The sequence below is a fragment of the Mustela putorius genome, unplaced genomic scaffold (assembly GCF_011764305.1).
Source record: "Mustela putorius furo isolate JIRA1106 unplaced genomic scaffold, ASM1176430v1.1 tig00003972_pilon_pilon_pilon, whole genome shotgun sequence".
Lineage (NCBI taxonomy): Eukaryota > Metazoa > Chordata > Mammalia > Carnivora > Mustelidae > Mustela > Mustela putorius.
Window position 1 is genome coordinate 20,349,009 of NW_025422115.1, and position 17,083 is coordinate 20,366,091.

At 54.4% G+C, this 17,083-nt stretch overlaps 1 pseudogene; it reads left to right on the forward strand.

Moving 5' to 3' along the window:
- Nucleotides 1–872: 872 nt before the first annotated feature.
- LOC101673303 lies at nucleotides 873–16,914 on the forward strand (annotated as a pseudogene).
- The last annotated feature ends 169 nt before the right edge of the window (nucleotides 16,915–17,083 follow it).

A 17,083-nucleotide genomic window follows, 5' to 3' on the forward strand; every position in this document is an offset into this window, starting at 1 on the left:
TAACAGTCACTTTGTGGGATCTCCAAAACCTTAACCGTTTGCCGTCATAGGCCGGGGGAGCAGCTCGCACGTCAGGGCGGGTCTCTTTCCTGCCTGGCAGAGAAGGGGGCGTCACGAACCCCGCTTGTCGAGAAGTTTTGATGAGTTAGCCATGTGCTCAAAGTGAGCCGAGGGGTGAACCCAAAGCAGGCGAGGTTGGGTGTTGACCCTTGAGCCTCCCCATGTTTTTCTGCCAACTATGGGGCCCCTTCCTTCTGGCTCTGCTTCTCTCCCCAGCTGGTGGGCATCCATCTGTTCCCAGGTATCCCTGCTCTGGTCCCTTCTCCCTCCTGCTCCTGCTCCTGTTCAGGTGTGAAAGCAAAGGCCTTGTCTTCCCTTGTCCAAGAGGGTATCTGTGAGGATCATGTCTCCATCCTGTTTCCTCCTCTCCCTCCCTTCACAACTCTCTCTCTCTCACACACACACATACACACACACACACGTGCACACACAGATGTGCATGCACAGACACACAGACACACACACACACAGGCTTACCATGTCACCTCCCACCCCTCGGTGCTCCCGGAACCACCTCCCTTTCTCTGGTCGCCATCACATCGCTCCTGCTTCTCTTCCTGCCTAGTGGGCACGTTCTCCTTCTCTTCTGCCGGCTCCCCGCTCTGCTGGTCGTCTGGCAGAGGCAAGCTCAGAATCTGGCCTCGGGCCTCTGCTGTCGTGCAGGCCGGCATCAGGCTGACCGCACGCCATGCCCCAACACCTTTGGACCAGGCTCTCCCAAGCCCATCCTTGTCTACCACTAACCCAGGCTCCACGCTGCGTCCAGCCCTGTGACTGAGACTGTCCCTCCCATCCCTCCCCACGACCCCAGCATGCACATCCATACTCCCCCTCCCGTAGTGCCTCACCTGGCTCCTGGTTCCACCCTGACCTGGTCTCTCAAGGCAGAATCTGTAAATGACCCTCAGGTTCCCCTCCCTCCCATGCCCCTGCCATCCTGTCCATTAGTTAGTTCAGGTGAGTCTCTTCCCCATATTCCTCGGATGGCTCCCAGACCTGGGCTTTGCTCCGACCTTCCCACCTCTCCCCTACACCCTGACCACAGCCTCCTCTCTGTCTCCTGCCCCTCCCCCACGCCTGCCCACTCCCCTCCCCGCACAGGGTTCTCTAAACCTTCTGACCATGACTCCCCTCCCACTTAAGACCCAGTTACCCCAGATGAAGTTCAAACTCCTTAGTCCAGAGGCTTCCGGAGCCCTTGATCACCTGCCCAGACTTGTGCTAAGAGCAGGCATTTGGTAACCCCCACTAGACAGCACCAGAGAATCATCATGGGGTGGGGGGGACGGCATCCTGCAATACCTGTTTGTGGTCCAGCTGCCTCCAGCTCCTCAGCCTTGGACGAGTTTCTGAGCCTCACTAAGCCCCATCGTATCCTCTTCAGACACGAAGATGAGCTGAGTGTTGCAGGTGAGGTGCACAGCACAGTGCCTGGCTCTTAGCCTCCGAGGGGAGCCATTACCACAGCTGTGTCCTTGACCTTGACATCAGTCCCTGGGATGGCGGCTCTTATGATACCCGCACTACAGGTGAGAATAATGAGGCACCATGAAGGGAAGTGATCAGGTCACGTGGCGTGTAAATGGCACAGCCATCTGGTTCAAACCATAGCCACTGGGTCAGCCAGCACCTGAACTGTCTCACTTCCTATCACTGGCTTTCTGGATTTGTTACTTCCTCGGGGTCTGGTACACTCCCATAGGTTTCACCTGGGAACTTACCCTTTCAGTCCCTGCAAGCCTTTCAATGCTGGGCTCCCACCGTGGCTTCCTCCGAGGCCCCAGACCGGGGCCTATGGCTTCCACCTCAGCTCCCTACCCCTTTGTCCACAGCTACCTCTCCTTCCTGTTCTCGCTTCTATCCTGTGGAAACCCGCAGTTCCCTGGGGATGGTGTTTGCTCCTGCTTCCTCCCTGCTTTCCAGCTGTTCCTCCCTCTAGGCCATCCTATGCATTTTTGCAAGGTTTGGCTGTCTTAATCCCTCACTCAGAAACCTTCCATGACTCCCGATGGCCTCAAGAGGATGTTTACTTTCCTTAGTCTGGAATCCAAAGCTGCCTCTTTTCCTGCACCCCGGAATGCCCTCTAAAGGGATCTGAGCATCAATACGATGTATGTGTGGGTGTGGGGGCGGGTCCCCACACCACCTCAAGCATTTCTCCGACAGCAGGTGGGGGTCCTACAATTCCGCTCATTTCTGACACTGTCCTGGGGACCGTATCCGTTTCCACAGGTGAAGAGTTCGGTCCCCCAAGACTGCCCCCAGCCCCGCCAATGCCAGACACAAATCCGGGTTGTTACAGACTGAATATACACCCGGGGCTCCATGACCCTGGCTCTGAGAGGTCAAGGAAACATTTTATGCACTCGCTTACCAGCTGACTATAAGGGATCAAAGTCAGGAACAGCCAGTTGGAAGAGATGCGCAGGGCAGGGTGTGGGGAAGGGCTCGGAGCATGGGTGTCCTCGGAGCACGCCCCCCTCCCTGAATCACCAAATGGTCACCAACCGGGAAGCTCTCTGAACCTCCATTTGGGTTTTTATGGAGACTTCATTCGTCAGGATTGATGAAATCATTGGCCATAGGCCTTCCCCTCCTAGAGTTCAGGGCTGTGGGGCTGGAAGTTCCAACCCTTACGTAACAGGGTTGGTTCTCCTGACAACCAGGTCCCAAGCTTCAGGTACTTTCCAAGTCACCTCATTCACATAACTAAAGACAACTTCCTTGCTCTCCTGGCTTAGGAAGTTCCACAGGTTTTCATGCTCTCTGCCTGGAAAAGTGGAAAAGACCAAATGTCTATTTCTTACTAGAAGTCATTTGGCTTCCCACTGCCTTTTTGGGCAGGATCTGCGGCTCCTCTGCTCCTGTGTCGCCTGCGGAGCTTGGCGTGCCTCTCAGCCCCCACCAACATACCCAGAGTGAATGCATCCTGGGCCAGAGGAGACTCTTCCACTCCAGATCAGTCTGGGGAAGAGTCTATCCCCCAGGAGGCACTTCCAAGTGGACGTCCCATAGGCAGCCTGCTGATTCCTAGCTCTTTCTGCCTTTGTCACCCAGGGAAACACCACCTGGCTGGGACCCGACCCCATCTGTCCAATGGGGTCAGAGGGAGAGCTTGACCTTGGTGCGGCCGAGGCCCGGGTCAGCCCTGAGCTGGGATTCCGGTGTTCTCTGGGTCTTAACAGGTGACCATAGGTTGGACCCTCGAGGCCCTGGATGGACAGGTCTGTGGCTGTCTCTCCCAGAGGAGACCTGGTGAGGGTAGCTGGGGAAGCCTTCTGGGCCAGGTCCCTGGACACACGTGCTCCCTTTGAAAAGGACAGTGATGTCTGTTCTTTCAAAGGAAAGCTGCGGCAGACGGGTCTCCCAAGGGCCCTTCGGGAACCCTCCTGTCCCAGATTCCCAAACCTAAAGCAATGAAATGCCAAAGGCTAGCCTTTCACACTCACTTCTCAGCTGGCCTGTCCCCCAGCCCACTGATACCATATGCCTCCTCGCCTTGGCAAGGCCCCTTTCTCCCTGCAACGTCCATCTTTCCACGAGGAATGCACCGTGTCATAGGCACACTAAGAAAAGCTGGGCACCCTCAGGGGTCATCATGGACCAGAGCTTGGGGATCAGAGTGGGGACTGTCCCTGAACTGCCTCAGGTGGAAGCTTGGCTTTGCCGCCTTCTAGCTGCGTGCCCCCCAGGTGGGTTGCTAACCCTCTCTGTGCCCTTGCACCGTCCTCTGTAAATGAGGACAAGGGCAGGGTTTGTGGTAGGGGGTGATTGTCAGGATTGTGTGTTACCCAGTGTAAAGCCCTGGGGCGATGCTGGGCTCATTCTGGGGGGAGGGTTGGGGTAGGCAGAGAAGAGAGGGAGGGTGTTGGGGGGTAGAGGGACAAGGCGCAAGCCAGGTGTGGTGGCCGGGCTCAGCCACAGGCTGGGTGGGGCTTCCCAGAGGAAGCCATGCTGCGGCCTAGCTGCCAGCCCAAGGCTGGTTTTTTCCTCCCCAGGCTTAGCCATCACATAGTCGGCCTATTCCCTCCCAGACGTAATGGTGTGCACCACCTTCTATGACTACTACGTGCCCTTGGCCGTGCTGAACACCGTTCTCTACACTGGCCTCTCCTGCTGCTCCAGGTACCCGGCCAATGGGCCTCAGTCGGGCAGTGGGGGATGCTCCAGGGAAGGGATGCTCAGAAACCTGGGGCTCAGCTCCAGCCCGGCTTCCCAGGCAGCCATCCGGGGCATCTGAGGGACTCCACACTTGGCTTAACGCTCTGCTGTCACTGTCTTGAAATGTGTAATGATTTTGAACAAGAGGTCCCGCACTTTCCTTCCGGCCTGGGCTCTACGAATGATGAAGCTAGACCGGTTGCAGGGCGGGTCACTTGTTTAGCCTTCTTGAACCTCGGTGTGCTCATCTGTAAAATGGGGCCCACACACCTACCTACCTTGTGAGACGGATGTGAGGGTTGCAGAGAACGTGCCCCACACGCCTGGCCCAGAGGCGGTGCCCCATCAGTGGGCAGTCTGCTGGCGGAGACCGAGCAGGCCCATGTCTAGACGCATGCACTCGCTGGCTGATGACATTCAGGTGTCCGTCGTGTCCCCGGGAAAGCCCCGTGGCTGTGAGTCTCACGCACATGCCTGGCTCTCATTCCCTCTGGTTTCTCCCTCCCACTCAAGAAAGCTCATTGGAGTGTGAGAATCAGAGACGTTGCTTGGGGGCTACTGACTCTAGTTTACTAAGCTCTTGTAAAAGCCAACTGCCCACATTTCTGCTTCCCTAAATGATTTAGGGAACCTTTTCCAATGGTAGTGTTGGGGGGACAGCCCTGTCTGGATGGGGCCGGGGTGCTGGGTGCTGGCCGGGCTGGGGGCTCTCAGGGGTGGCTTAGGAAAGGGTTCATGGGAGGCTGCCAGGTTGCACCCAATCCTCTAACCCCATCCTCAGTTCCAGGGAGCCAGGCGGAGGCTCCCCATTGAACCACTGTCCCCCCGCCCCAGGAGGAAAAGGAGGGGCAGGGAAGCTTCTGTACCTTGTCTGTAATGACTGTGGCTCTCCCTTTCCTCAGGTGACACTTGGGTGTCGTGAGACTGAAGGCAGGCAGGTTTCACAAACTGGACAAGCTGGTTTTCTGTAAAAAATGGAAGAATAGAGATTCTTAAAGAGCATCAAGAACACCTGCCCCAGCTGGTCTCCACTTGCCTGTCTTGAGACCGGTGGGGAGCATGGAGTTGCTTTGCGTGGGAGGGCGTCTCATTTCTAGACCCAGGGTCAACATGAAGGTTTATTCTCCCACGAAAACAAGCCTGGGGAGGGAGTGGGAGCTGAACTCTCTTCTCTGTCTCTGGAAATGCAGAGCCCCCCTACAGCTGTGTGGACAAGGGGTCTGCCCCCTCTGGACTGGGTTACTCTTGCCTTCTCCCCACTTCATCAAGGACGCCTATCAAGTAGAAACTCTCTTTGGAGTGCAGCCTCTGTGCCAGGCTGGAGCTTCGACGGATGATAGGGAGGAGGGGACTGGGCCCTGCCTGGGGTGAGACAAGGCATGACACACATATAAAAGTAACCTGGATGTCAGCAACAATCCAGGAGAGATGAAGTGTGGCCTGGAGGTGTGGGGCCCAGATGTGTGGACACACCTAGCTCTGGTCCCTGGAGGAGTCATAATCCTGTCTGGTTAGCTCCTGTTGGCTGTGTAGCTGAGATCTTTGGAATTTGGGATTGGAGAGAGGTGAGCACTGTGGGCTGAGGAGGCATGGAAGGCTCCATGAGTGTTGAAGAGACAGTCCCAGGGTTCATAGGAACCTGTTTTCCTAGGAATCCCCAGTGCAACTTAGCTTAGCTGCCTTTTTTTTTTTTTCCCTTAAAGCTTCCTGAATCATCTATAAGCCACCTGGGTGGATGGTTTTTATCAGGCCAGAAGTCCATCCTCGTTGTTAATAAAAAATGGGTCTTCTGGATGTGGCATGCCTGTTACCTTTGGACACATTTATTTGGCAGAGCAGGCTGGCCAGAAATCTCTTGATGCCTGTGTTTGGAGAGTTCTCCCTTGTCAATGAAATGGATTATTTCTGTTTATTTATGGGACACATCTGTTGCTATTCTAGTATCCAACCTTTCATCCACCCACCTTCTCGTTCACCATCCCCCTTCCTAACCAGCACCTATCCATCCATCTACCCACCCATTCACCCATCCTTCCACCCAACCAGCCATCTATCCACCCATCTACCCACCCGACCCCACCATCCATCCATTCATCCACCTTCCTATCCACTCATCCATCCATCTACTCAACCACCCACCCACTCATCCACCCATACATCCACCTATCCATCCATCCATCCATCCATCCATCCATCCAACCAACCAAACAACCAGCCAGCAAACCAGTCAACCAACCAACTAACCAACCACTCACTCAACATTCCTTAAATGCCTACCATACTCCAGGCATTATATTAAGATCTGGGAATAGCAGGAGGAGAGGCACAGCCCTTGTTCTGAGAGAGCACCCAGTGTGGTAGTCAAAGCCAACTGCAGACCCCCCAAAAGCCCAGATGGAGTCATCATTTTCTCTAAGGACCAGACGAATTGGCATATAGAGTATAGTGGTACAGAATGTAATATATGCAAATAATGATAATACAAAATGAAACCTGCTTTGATACACAAAGTTCTGCAGAACAGTACTGGGACAGAGTATTGAGGGAGGTTGAACACCCGAGCTGGAGAGGAGGGATGGGCCGTTGGGACAGAGCACACAGCCTGCACAGGGGGAGGGGGCCGGAGAAGACGGCCCTCGGCAGCGGCAGGGGGCTTCAGAGTTTCTGGAGCTGCACAGCTGGAAGGAGAAGAGTGGCTAGAGAGGGTCTCTGACAGTGGCTGGGATTTGACGTGCCTCGTGTGCCTTGCCGTGGCCCGGTCCTGTGCTGGTGAAGGACAGTGATCTCTGCAGGAGGGCCATGCCAAGAAGTGCTTCCAGGTGTGTCCATGGCTGCTGGTGTGGGGGCCTGTGCTGGAATAGATGCTGAGGAAGGGGGCGAGAGGCAGAGTGGGATATCCCATTAAAGGGCCCTTTGGTGTCCCTTCTCTCCTGGTCCTCTTCTCTTTCTTGTTTTCATTCCCTTTTTCGTCTTCAGTGTCGGAGGAGCGAGAAAGCTGGCTCCTGGACCAAGACAGACTCAGCCCCTATTCACTTGAGGAGAAGCAGGTGGAGAGAAGGGCCAGGGCCCCGTGGGGTCCCGGATTTCATGGACTTCTGGCTTCACCTTAAACAAGGACATCTGAGATGTCTCTGGGTGTCCTATCATGCTAAGGCTTCAGAGTCTTTTACAAGATTTCTCTCCTCATCTTCCTCCTCCCGTAAGCCCACCCTCCCTCCGCCCTGGGCTCCATCAATCCATGGTGTGGCCAGGAGTGCCAGAAAACCGCCATCTCCTTCCCTGAGCAAGAAGCAGACCTCAGACGTCCTGGGTGATTTTTATTCACGTGCTTACTAGAATGTCATGGTCTAAGTGGCGTTCATTCTATTATACCACCTGTCCTTGAGGTCAGTCTCCACATAGAGCGCTGTGGACTCCCTTGAATCTAGTTCAAATGAATGTTCCAGAACCCTGCCTGCTGCTTCTGTAGCATTTGAGAAGGGAGATGAGGGAACACGTGACCTCTCTGTGGCTCTCAGAGCAAGATGGGGTGACAGAGACCTGGCCTGCTCATCCCGCTGGACACCCAGAAGCCCAGCAAGGCATTCTCACTCCATTAGGGACATCAGTCACCCAGAGTTTGCTGTCCATCACAAGTCCTCGTATTCACTCATCCAGGGCATCCACATGTTGTTTTGTTTTGACAAATAGTTGCCCGGTGAAATGCCTGTGGTCAGTGCTGTGAGGAAGAGAGATGACTTCATCCCTGGTGGAAAGTGGGCTGTGCCATGAGAGCCATGCCGGGGCGGTGGGTGGAGCTATGACCCCCCCCCCGCCCCCCGCAGACCAGGGAGGGGGTTCGGAGGTCAGAGCTGGAGGCAGGAGGCTCACTGGCAGTCAGGGGATCTGAGGGCTCAGCCAGATGAAAACGTGCTACTAGACCCAGGGGCCAGCATGTGGAAATGTCCATGTACCTGCGATGTCACCCACACAATAAAACATCCATAAACGCACCACACACACACACACACACACACACACCCCTTTGCAACAGAATATTTCCAAAGGCCCACTGGTCAAGCACTGGTTCCAGAATTTGCTTGCACCTCCTGCCAGCTTTGTTGCAACAAGATTTATCAGCTTCTAGAACAGACCCTCTCCTGGTGGATGGTGGAAGCTTCTGCCAAAATCCAGGGCTTCCTGCCAACCTGGCTCTCGGCAGATGAGGCCTGACTTCCTGTAAACTTGTCTCTCCACTGGGCTTTGCACGAACCGGTTTACCAGGCTGGGCTTTGGAGATTGGAGGGGAGGGGGGCAACCAGAGCTTTCTTTGGAGGATTCTGTGGCTCCTGCCTCTCCTTCCCGGAATCTCTGGCTGGGGCGACACCGTGTGGCTAACTGTGGAATTGCACCCTTGGTAGAGGGAGGCTCCTCTCTGTGACTGCGGGGCCCTTCTGCCTTTTACTCTCTCTTGCTGGCTCTCTTCAGTTCTGCTTTTTCTCCCCCCCCCCCCCCCCCCCCCCCCCCCCCCGTAGACTCGGCTCTGCAGATGGAGAAGCTGGTTTGTCTGCCCCTGGGGAAGCACTTTACCAGGCCGGGGGAAATGTTGTCTCAAGTCACAGGAAATCCATGGTTTGGGGATTGGTTTGGCCCTCACCAGCCAGAGCCAGCTTTCTTCCTGTGTAAGTGGTCACAGAAAGAGTGTGCTTTCGTAGTGAGCCCCTTGGAGCCCAGAAAGGATAGATGGTGACCATGCCTGGGAGAGGGGGGAGTGGGCTTGTGGTTGGAGTGGGTTGGCCAGGGTAGGCTGTGAAGGCTGTTGGGACAGGCTCTGGCTGTGGGGGGCAATGGGAGCATGTCCTATTTTCTCCCTGGGGCAGCACGGTTATGGGCAAGGATGAAGGCTGGGTAGTGGTCTGAGGCTGGCTCAGCCTGCAGGAGGGGTGGGGGTGTGAAACTTGGAAACCAGACCATGCTGGGTGTAAATCTTAGCTCCACCTCTTATTAGCTCATCTGACTTTAGGCAAGTCTCCCAGAACCCATCTGTTCCCTCCTGCTCCTGTTCCCTGGCACAGCATAGCTCTAAGGTGGGAATGGAGAGAGAATGAATCCCTCTACACACCTTTTATTAAAAGCTTCCATTTATCTGTTCCTCTGTGACGTGAGCAACTCCTTGCAAATATGGATTATCAAATCCTTGCAACAAGCCCGTGAGGGGGAACAGTTGTGGTCCCTGTGTTACATGCGAGGACTTTGGGGTACAAAGAGGTTACCTAACCTGCTGGGGATCGCATGATCACGGAGGACTGAGGCAGGGCTCAAACCCGGGCTGTCCAGGTCAGACACTGCCTGTGCATCATGGCCTGGTGTTGGCCTCACCTCTCCCAAGGCTGGTGGTTTACTCCAAGGCCGGGGGTGGGGGTCTCCTTTGGGAAGATGATAAGTTGAGGTCCCTTATTTTTTTTCCTCCTTTTTCTTCAGCTTCTCTTGCTTCTCTACCCCATTCTTGTCTGTGTTTCTCTGACTTAGGACAGGGTCAGGAAAGGAGAGACACGCACACATGCTTGAAAGTTGGAGTTTATCCCTGGAGTCTGTGGGGCTTCCCTGGGGCCCACGGCAGCTGCCTCTTACTCTGGAGCAGGGATCTTCAGGCTTGGCTTCCCCGAGGGCTGGACAAACATATCAGCCTGGGGCACATGAGGGTCCCCTGATGGCTCAGGGGGCAGATGTGGGAGTCTCTGCACTGTCCCACACCAAAGGACATGGGGAGCAGAGGGCTTTGTAGTCAGGTGACTGCACTGGCAGTGGGGACAGGAGTGACCTGGCCAGGGACCAAGGGCCTGGGCTGGGTGGAGCCTCAGGTTGTGTTTGGTGGGGAAAAGGGCAGGCTGTGGGCTGGGACAGGGTGTCTGGGGAACAAGGGAGGGGAGCGGTGGTGGGACATGGATTCCATCCCCTCTGGAGAGTGTGCTGAGGGGCAGGACTGTCCGGAAGGGCCTCCCTGGTCTGACTCACTACCCCAGGGCAGCCATCCCACCAGTCTTGGCACCCAGACTCTGCACACCACCTTTGTGGGGACCCCTGTGGGCACAGAGAGAGGACCCAGCTACACTGTGGTATTGAAGCAGGGACCTGCCCTGTACCGTGGCCTGGGGCCTGAGCACCCCTAACCCGAGCCCAGTGTGGAGATCTCCCTGCTCCTCGCCTGTCCTCCTGGTACCCAGCCTGCCATCTGGGCTGCCCCACTCCCCTCACCCTGGGCTGCCGGCCCCACCCCAGCGGGGCCCAAGCCAGCTGAGGCCCTGTCAGCCTCCGTCTGGGAGGCCTGGCCCTCTCTACCACAGTCAGCACCACTCATTTTAAGGTTTGCTTCATCTTTGGACTGGAGGGGGGTTGATGAAGTAGAGGAGGAAAGGCCACATTTACTCAGTTTCCCTAGGCCAGTGTCCCTGGGTGCGGCACTAAGGTTTCCAGAACATCTCCAAGTCACTCAACACTTCCCTGAAGCCAGGGCTTCTGCACAGAGGTCACCTGGGCAGCTCTGACTAGTCAGACATCTTGTCTTTCCCAGACGTGCTCGCCCCAGGGGCCTGTGCCTGGGGGCCGCCCACGCCCCACATGTCTCCCTGTCCTGTTGTTACTAGACTTCGAAAAGACTCTTTGGCATTTAGATAACTTGCCTCTTGAAGGGCCTTCCCAGCCCAGTACCTCCTTTCTGGCTTCTTTGGACACCATTGCTTCTCATGAGGCAGCCCCAGGAGATGGTTTCCCCCGAGGCCGTTCCACATGCAGCTATCGTGGCAGGAGAAGTAGGCGAGGCCAGTGGAGAAGCTGCTGGCCTCAAGAGGAAGGTTGCCCAAGAGACTTGCCTTCTTTCTGTTGATGACTTGCCCTCGGTTATGCATAATGTGCATGCGCGTGTGTCACTTACTGAAACTGTTTTCATTCCCATTTCTTCCCCCTTTTCCTTTCCTGGTCTAGGTTTCTTGAAATCCAGAAGTCCGGGCTCTGTAAGATGCTTCGTGTCCTCACCTTTGCTAATCCCTACACCTCGGACTCCCTTCCCATCTTCTACAGGGTAAGAGCCAGGCTCCGTCTTTTCCCTGCCTGTTGGCATTGCCAGGACCCTGCCGTTTCCTGAGCTCCTGGGGGTCAGAGCGCCATGCTAGTCACTGCAAGGCACACGGGAGTCGAGAACTTCCTTACTAGCGGTACAGAGTAGTTAGGAGATAGAAGGAACATAGACGCTGTGACAGACCACAGGCGATGCATCAGTGGCCAGCACTGACTCGGGGCTCAGAAGTAATCATGGAGGGCTGCAAAGGGGAGGCAGCCTGGGGTTTAGTGGAGGGACCAGGAGAGCTGCCTCTGGAGGCAGATCTCTAATATGTACTCACTGTAGGACGTTGACAAGTTATGTACTGTCTCTGTGCCTCAGTTTCTCTCAGCTGTAAAATAGGCATGGTAGTAACACCTCAGTCCATCAGTCTGTGGGAATGATTTCTTGAGAGAACATATAAAATGCTAGCCGGTGACAAGTGTCCAATAAACCCATTATGTATTATCATCAATTAACATACTAGTAGCAAAGGAAAAAGTATGAATGGGGGTCTTAGGATAGCTGGGGATTAGGCATAGCACAGGTAAGAGAACAGGAAGAGGGTGTGGGAGGGGCACAAGAAGGGGGAGAGTCCAGTCACTCTCACATTAGATGGACCTGATTTCAAATCCCAGTCCCACTCCTCACTGGCTGTGTGACCTTAGGCAATCCACATAACCTCTCTGAGCCTCGGTTTCCTCATCTGTAAATGAGGCCAACATCCTGCACAGGGGATGGAGAGGGTTCATTTAATCCGCAGATCTGAAGGGCTCAGCCATGTCTGGAACGTGGCCTGCATCCAGTGAGTGGATTTCCTCTCCCAGGGCAGCCTGAGGTTTGATGCCTGAAGCAGGGACAGAACAGGGAGGGTCAGAGCAGGCTCCACCTGTGTGGGCCTGGGGGAGATTCCCCTGATTCTTCCCGGAGGACAGAGAACACGCACAGGAAACCGGAGCAGAGAACAGGCTGGTCCCACGCCCCCCCAAATCACACAGCAGAGGTCCACATTACGGACACGGTGTGCTCCTGGTGCCTGGCTGTGGTAGATGGTGGGCAGTGGGGCGGGGAGGTCTCATCCTGAATCACAATGATGCGGACACAGGTTCTGGAATCAGCCTGCCTGGATCCAGATCCCGAGGTCCCTGCTCATTCGCGGTTTGCATGTCACCCTCTGGCCTGGCTTCCTCATTGGCAAAATGGGAAGCTAGAGTCTGCCTCATGGTAATTGTTGAGGCAGGGCTGATGAAATCACGCAAGAAAGGGGCTGGCCCTGTGATCCAGGTTAGTGGCCGCGGCTGTCACTTTTCACAAAGATAATACAAAAACGATGCTTAACTCTTACACAGCATCCTGACCGTAATTAGTACATTTTTTGATGACTCAGAAGGCCTTCCAGGGATTTCTGGGCCTTAAAGCTGTAATTAGGAACATGAAAGCAGGCGACGTGCTGGTGGGAGGTGAGTTCAAGGGTGAATAGACCACTTTTACTATACTTACCCTTTACCCCCAGACAGTAGAGTAGCAATAGGTCTGCTAGGGTTTTTCTTTTCCTTCATTTCTTTCCTAAATAACCCAAAAGTCTTCATGAGCATTTGGAGGATGAAAATACAGTTGCCCTGGGTCTCGGATGATCACAGTCAGGATGGGAATTCTGCTCTCCCAGTCTCTGAGACATCCCTTTCCAAGCCACCGACCTGAGGCATGAAGGCCTTGGCCTGCGGCGGCGTCCACACATGTGCACAGAGATGCCTTGAGGGCCTCCCACAAGACCTCCTGATTCCTTAACTACCCCCAGCTGTTCCTGCTGCCTGGGGAGGGGGCACAGAACAAAGCCATCTTGAACCACCAGACGCACATGGCCATGACCCTCCTGGCCTCTTCTACTCCACACACCTGCCAGAGCGCCTGGCACCCTGTCGCTTCGACTACATCAGTGAGTGTGTGTGTGTGGGGGGGTGGGCCTGTGGCCCGGGGTCCTCCAACCCAGAGACAGATGCCAGTGTGTGCAGTGTGAAGGGGAAGCAGGGTCAGGGAGAGCAGAATTCCTCAGGAGCTTGTTTAGGAGCAGGCCAGGGGGAGTGGAACTGGAGGCCGGTTGTATGCAGCCAGCAGATGGCAGGGGAGGGTGGGGGAGAGCAGGTGGGTCTAGGATGCTGAGCCACTCCTATGGGCTGTGGGGGCCCCGGGAGTGCCTTTCTTACCCAGAACATGAAATCCCATTGTTGAACAGACTCTGAGGACAGCCCTGGAGAAGAACAGGGCAGACAATGCAGTTGGCTCTGAGGCAACCAGATGGCGGGAACCGTGCTAAGGAGGGGAGAGTGTCTGTCTCATTCAGGTGGGCGCAGTGGGGCCAGGAGGCCTGGTAGAGAGCAGTGGTTCTCAGGTACGGCTCCCTGACTGCATTTTCTGCATCATCTGGGAACATGCAAATTCTCAGGCCCCTGCCCAGACATCCAACACCAGAAGCTTAGGGCTGGGGGCCCAGCACTGTGTCAGGCTGCGGGACTCTCCAGGGGAACCTGAGCTCATGACAGTGAGAGAACTAATGTAGTGGGGGAGGGGCCTTCCCTCCCTGTCTAGGGAAGCGGGGTGGGCACTGGCTGGACGAGGCACCCTTGAGTGCCACTTCTGGTGAGGTTGATGAGTCCTGGGAACCAGTGTTCCTTAGATAGGCTGTCATGGGCATCCAAGGGTCAGTCCCTGTTCTTGAATGGTGGGCAAGGAGCTTGGTTCTCCCCAAGCCCATTTTGCCCAGTGATTTTCCATCTCCTCCCACCTGAGACATGGCCACATTTGCTTCATTGATTCTGAGAAGACCTTCACCTCTTTGACTTAATCTCTCCTACCAGGAGGCATTGCAAAGACCAAAAGGCTGGGAGGGCAGGTTCCCCCCAAAAAGAAGGGAGATAGGGCCATGGGACCGGAACCTGCCTGCAGGAGCCATGTCCACCTCCCAGCCCCACCTAGATGAAGCAGGGGTTGTATCTGAAGTCTGGGGGCTGCGGGCAAGGTCGCCCTGGGCCTTGTTTTGCCAATGCCCTGGTTTCTTAATAATGTTTCATTCATTCGCCTTTAGTCCTATCCTCTTGGGCCTCGGGGTGCAGAGCAGAAAGACACCCCTCTGAAGGATCGTTTGCCAGACAATTGTTAATGACAGATCACCAACAAGGGGTTTGGAAAGTTCTCTGTCTTGCACTCATGGGGTCTGCCAGACGTGGGCCTCCCTCTCCTGTGTGGGTCAAGGTGCTGACTGGTAAGGGCCAGCTCAGAGAAAGATCTTGCACATCCTGATGAGCCCCAAGGTCAGCGGGAGGGCTGAGATCACTTTTCTTTTTCCTTTTTTTTCCCCCAAGAATCATATTCTTTTATTTTTCCAAAGTTATTATATCTAATATAAAGGCATTTGAAAAGTTTTTTTCTTAATTTTTTATTTTTTATTAACATATAATGTATTATCAGCCCCAGCAGTACAGGTCTGTGAATCGCCAGGTTTACACACTTCACAGCACTCACCATAGCACATACCCTCCCCAATGTCCACAACCCCACACTCTTTCCCTTGCCCCCCTCCCCCCAGCAACACTCCGTTTGTTTAGTGAGATTAAGAGTCTCTTATTGTTTGAGATCACTTTTCTTGCCGCAGTCACACCTCAGATACATCCTGTGCCCATGGTGTTTTCTGTCTTTGGATCTCCTGCTCTGGTGGAGACGGGTCCGTGCCTCCAGAGCTCAGTTGTCACCTCTCTCTGCTTGGATGTGTGTCCTTGGAGAGCATGGCTCTCTGCTGGACAAAGACCAAAAGACCAATGCACTTTGGTGCATCCCAAATGGATTTGGCAATCCTACCAGCCCTGAGTATAGCCTGAGGAAGGCTGGGGGAGCTCAACCCGGCACACCTTCTTCCCCAGCGGACACAGCCCGAGGGGCCAGCAGCTCCTGCCCTAAGGGGCTCACAGACCACCCACCCAAGAGGGCTTTCGCTCCCACACTCCCATTCCTGACTCTGCTTCTGCTCTGGACTGCAGGTGCCCAGGCCACTCCCTTTCCGGGACACAGTTATTGAATACTTACTCTGGGGTAAGACCTGGAGGTATGACCTCTCTCTCTCTCTCTCTTTTTACTGAAAGAATCCTTTTTGAACTCTTGTGTTGTATCTGGGTGCTAGGATGGCTGTAACAAAGGGTCACAGACCTTGGGGCTCATACCACAGAAATGCATTTTCTCATGATTTTGGAGGCCAGGAAGCTGAGACCAAGGTCGGGGTGGGGTTGGGCTCTTCTGAGCTTCTCTCCCTGGCCTGCAGATGACTTTCTTCTCTGTCTCGCCTCACGTGGTCTTTCCTCTGTGTAGGTGCCTGCCCAGGCCCCCACCTCCTCTTCTTCGAAGATCGCCATGGGTCCAATCTAGTGACCTCATTTTAATGTAATTGTCTCTTAAAAGATCCTATTCCCAAATACGGCCACATTCTGAGATACCTGAGGTTGGGACCTCGACCTTCAGAACTGGGGAGAGGGAGATGCAAGTCAGTCCATGACACGTGCTGTCTTCTCATCTTCTGGTTTTGGAGGGTTGTCCCACACACAGTCCTTGGGCCCTGGACAGTGGACTCCTTTCCTCACCAGCACCAACTCAGCGCGTCCCTGCCCACCCCCACCCTTGCCCCCTCTGCCGGCCAGCCAGGGTCCTGCAGGTCATGGGGAGGAAGAACCCCCTGTCATGTGTGGGATTAACCGGCGGTAGGGGACCCACCTTGTAAGTCTGGCTGGCCTCTCCTTTGGCACTGAAGTCAGAATCGGAGCTGAGGAATGCTGGCCCTGCAGAGGTGAACTTTGGCAGAACGTGAGGCCAGACCTCTTCCTGTGAAACACAAGGCTGGTGGATAAGGTGTTTGAAACATGGACTTGCTTTGCTCAATGGCCTTTTTTATTTTTCCTCACACTGCATTTTAAAAATAAATGTATTGAGGCATACTTTCCATACCAAAGAATTCCCTAATTTTAAGTATACAATTCCATGATACTTTCAGCAGACTTACCTAATTGTACAACTATCCGCATACATGAGTTTTAGAACATGACCTTCGCCCCAGTAAGATCCCTCACGCCTGTGTCCTGTTAGTCCCGATTCCTACACCCGGTCTGAAGCAACCACGAATCTACCTGTGTCTGTGCATTTGCCTTTTCTGGATATTTGATATAGACGGAATCCAACAGTACGTGGTCTTTTGTGCCTGGCTTCCTTCACCCAGGATAATATGTCGAGCCTACACGCCACAGTATAGAATCAACAGGCCATTCCTTTTTCGTTGCTGATCTTGGTGGCCTTTTCTGTGTTTGTCATAGGTCACAGTCACCAGCTGTTTTGTGTGTGTGATTCTGGCCACTCACATGCAGATGGAAGCCATCCTTCTGGACAAGACTCTGAGGAAGGAATGGCTCCTGGCACATGCCAGGCCCCTGTATTTCCCTGAGATAGCTGGAGCCACCCTTCTGTGCCTCGTCTTCAGCCTCAGCAACATAATTTATTTCTCAGCTGTTCCATATCAGATTCCCAAACCAGAATTACATAAATTACAAAAAACCAGATATAAAAATAAAACCAGAATTACATAAAAAAGAAACAGACCGTAAACTTTTCGGGCCAGATGTCAGCCTTAAGCTACCCCGTCCTAGCCTCCCTAAGCCAGCCACAGGGAACCAGTTTCCAGCGGTCTGAAATAGCTACAGTGGCTGATGTCTTGGCATTTTTGAGTGGGTTCTTGTCAATAAGGTATTGAACTGG